Source organism: Nilaparvata lugens, unplaced genomic scaffold (genome assembly GCF_014356525.2).
Source record: "Nilaparvata lugens isolate BPH unplaced genomic scaffold, ASM1435652v1 scaffold9072, whole genome shotgun sequence".
NCBI classification, from domain to species: domain Eukaryota; kingdom Metazoa; phylum Arthropoda; class Insecta; order Hemiptera; family Delphacidae; genus Nilaparvata; species Nilaparvata lugens.
In genome coordinates this window covers 1-3,418 of record NW_024094815.1, presented here as the reverse complement: position 1 = coordinate 3,418, position 3,418 = coordinate 1, and the positions used below count along the sequence as shown (strand labels likewise).

At 37.7% G+C, this 3,418-nt stretch overlaps 1 long non-coding RNA gene across 1 annotated transcript; it reads right to left on the bottom strand.

Moving 5' to 3' along the window:
* Positions 1 to 474: 474 nt before the first annotated feature.
* On the bottom strand, positions 475 to 2,982 carry LOC120349290. Its single transcript, XR_005570318.1, has 3 exons — positions 2,910 to 2,982; positions 2,752 to 2,812; positions 475 to 798 (listed from the first exon to the last, which is right to left on the bottom strand). It is a non-coding gene; the product is annotated as an uncharacterized LOC120349290 (long non-coding RNA).
* Positions 2,983 to 3,418: the final 436 nt, after the last annotated feature.

The following is a 3,418-nucleotide window of genomic DNA, read 5'->3' as shown; positions in this document are numbered from 1 at the left end:
AAAGCTACTAAAGCCATCTGGATCAATTGGAGGAAAATACCAAGGTCCTACAAGAAAGGATAAAAAAAATAGGAGACATTAAAATAGACAAGCAATCTACGGCCATAAACGACCTAGAAAACCATATTGATGATGTTGCGTGTCAGCTAAACGATCAGCTGAATGAAGTGCCTAAAGAAATTGAGGAGCAGGTAGACGTATTATGTGAGGAGAGAGGTACCACTATCATAGAAGCTACAACGGAAAAGGTATTAGAAAATAAATGCGGGATAGAATCGAAGATGGGTGAAAATGTCAATAGAATGGAAATAATAACTAAAGAACAAAGTGACGTGCTGATAGGTATAGCGAACTTAACGGGGGAGGGGGCGAAATCAGGTGAGAGATGCGATGTATTAGAGAATGCCGTAGTCGGACAACAACTAAAGATAACCACATTATATGGCGAAGTGAATGAGAACATAAAAAATAGATGATAAATGGACCGCAAGTGAGGAAAGAGTCTCCAGACTAGCGACATCCATGGAAAATATTCCAGCCAGCAGAATACATTATATACCGATTGAACCAGTAAATAGCACTCAACCTTTCCAAAATCTTGGAAAATTTGATAATTCCTACCGTCACATGCAACCCAAACCATTTGTGGACCAAATAAGAGCCGTTCAAGAACTGACACCCACCTCTTGGTTAATGTGGCGTTTCCAATTGTCCAGTTTATTACTCGGCGAGCCGCTGATGTTTTTCCAGAGCCGGATGCGAGATATCAACAGCCTGGAGGACTTCATCTCCCAGTTCCTGCAACAGTATTGAGGAATGTAAGCAGATGGACGCACTATCAGAAATTATTTTATGCACTTATGATAGTAAAAATAGACAATCCTACACTGATTTTATAACAGATCTGATGAGCAGAAACGATCAGTTAGACGAATCTCTAACTGATTCATCACTGGTCCACATCTTATCAAAAAAGCTTCCTTTCAACGTTCGTATGACACTGGCAGTATCTTCGATTTCCAGTTGTGAAGACTGATAGAACATTTACATTCTATCCAATCAGCTACTTCTGAACCGAAATATATAAATAAACAAGCAAGAAATTTTATCAGCAAAATAGTAATTTCAACAAAACAGTAATAATGAAATCATATAGCAAATGCTAGAGCAAATGCGCAAAGTGCAAAGTACACTGAAAATAATTACAGAACCGATTTCATACCGAAACAGTAAACGGTATCACAAAGGAACATATTATGATAACAGACATCATTGGAATGGAAAAATAAACAGGACGTAACACGAGTCAGACGAAAATAATCAAAATATAACCAGCAAATACATCATATACAGTGCATGCACATAACACAGACCAACAAAACCTACAGTAAATCAACCACCAGAACAAATCCACCACCGCACCAGCCCGCCACCAAATAAAGAAGCCAACATGCATCAAACTCAATCTGCAAAAAGCAACCTATACTAAGTCTGTTATTCCCCTCCGAGGATCTACCACCATAACCAGCCCACCACCGAAAATAATCTACAGCATCAACACAGAAATAATTAAGGAATCACAGGTAGTAAAATCTGAAAATGAAATACCGCCTACATGCACCGAACCTGTATGCAAGCATGTAATAACCCCACAGCATACCAAGTTTGAGCAGCCACCGTCCAAACATCGTTGGATTCACCCGCGGCACACTAGGTTCAAGGGGCGAACCACCACCAAAGCAAGCCGAAAGTGTGACCGGCAGGACGACGTTGGAGCGAACCCTAGAGTCCAACACCGGAAGGCCCACCGGAGAAAGCGACCAAGAAAACCACGGAAGAGAGGTTATCGGCCGCATGCACGCTTCAAGAGGCAACGGAGGACACCGGACCGAGACCAGGATGGAGGACAGAGGATCGACGGCATGCATCCGCGGCACATCCGCTTTAAAGCAGAAGATCAGCGATGTTACCGGCAAATGGACATAAAAATGGAATGAAACTGGAGCTACGGAAGGACTAATAGGGATTCATACAGGTTAAAAACGGAACTGAAAGGAAAACTACGATTGAAACAACATGCATGGATGAAAATAAAGTGGATACGTATTGATTTGATGAAGATAAACGTGTTTAGAAGAGTGAGAGAAATAAGGATTATATTATAAAAGGAAAGTACCTGACTATTATATGTTGAGAGATTATATTGTTAAAGGAATGATAAATGTTCTGATGTATTGATACTATTTGTTATGGCTGTGATATGGCTAAAGGACTGTTTTTAGGTATGATAAAAATATTATGTTGTTGTTATTAGAAGATCTATTATTGATGATGGGAAAGGTAATATTATAAAAATAGTTATTGTTGTGAGCCTACTATTTATAACGGACTGAAACCGAGAATATTAGATGAAAATAAGAGGAAAGATGAATTAAGACTACAGGATGAATCAGAAAAGAACAGATTAAAAGAAACTACCAATAATGAAACAAAGAATTGTTTGAAAAGGTATACAAGATACCGAGGTTTTATATTTATGAAGAATAAATCATCATAAGGACAGCCTCATCTATAATAACAACCGGACAGCAGCCGTAACTGAACGTAATACAGTTCAGTTGTATGAAGAAGCAAACCAAATTTAACTTGGTGGGAAAATATTTCTAATCTCAAACCGTATTATCGAGACAATAAGCGATAAGAATATAAACAATAATTTGGTTCATGGACCTACCTGTCAACAATACGTACCAAACAAACTCCAGGCAACACACTTATTTCGCAGACGAGTATCCACTTCGAATAACAACACCTGAAAATAAAGAAATAAAAATTTAGAAACCATTTTTTACACCTTTTCTTATTATGAAACAAGAGAATATAACTTCTAATGTTAAAAGCCAACTTACCTTCATGTAGCAGGAAGAAACATCAAGATGGCGACAAGTGACAAACCGAAGCCAACGTAAACCAGCTGTACACTACGAAAACCAAGTAGTCAATGCCTATTAAATCATCAAAGTTGATACCCGAACAAGAAGATCAAGTGTCATATAAATGTGAATTGCATGCAGAGATATTAAAAGATATTATTACTATTATTTATGTATAGCTATTAAGAAAATCACTAAAATTATCCGCCAAATGATCAAACCGCATAGTTACCACCAAAAGCATTAATCCCAAGTCTCAATGTATTAGAGGAATAAGAAGTTCTTGTTGATAAAACCTACCAAAGATTATCCTTAAAAATATCCATTATATGAAAACAAAGCCCAATTTTGCAAGAGAATGAAATGAAAATGTACAAGTCACTGTTCTATGTTGAGGGAGAAAATATGTTATACTCTGCAAGTCGGAGAATTATCAGTTGTTAGTTGGCAATGATTTTGCACCAACATTCAAATGTGCTTCTGGC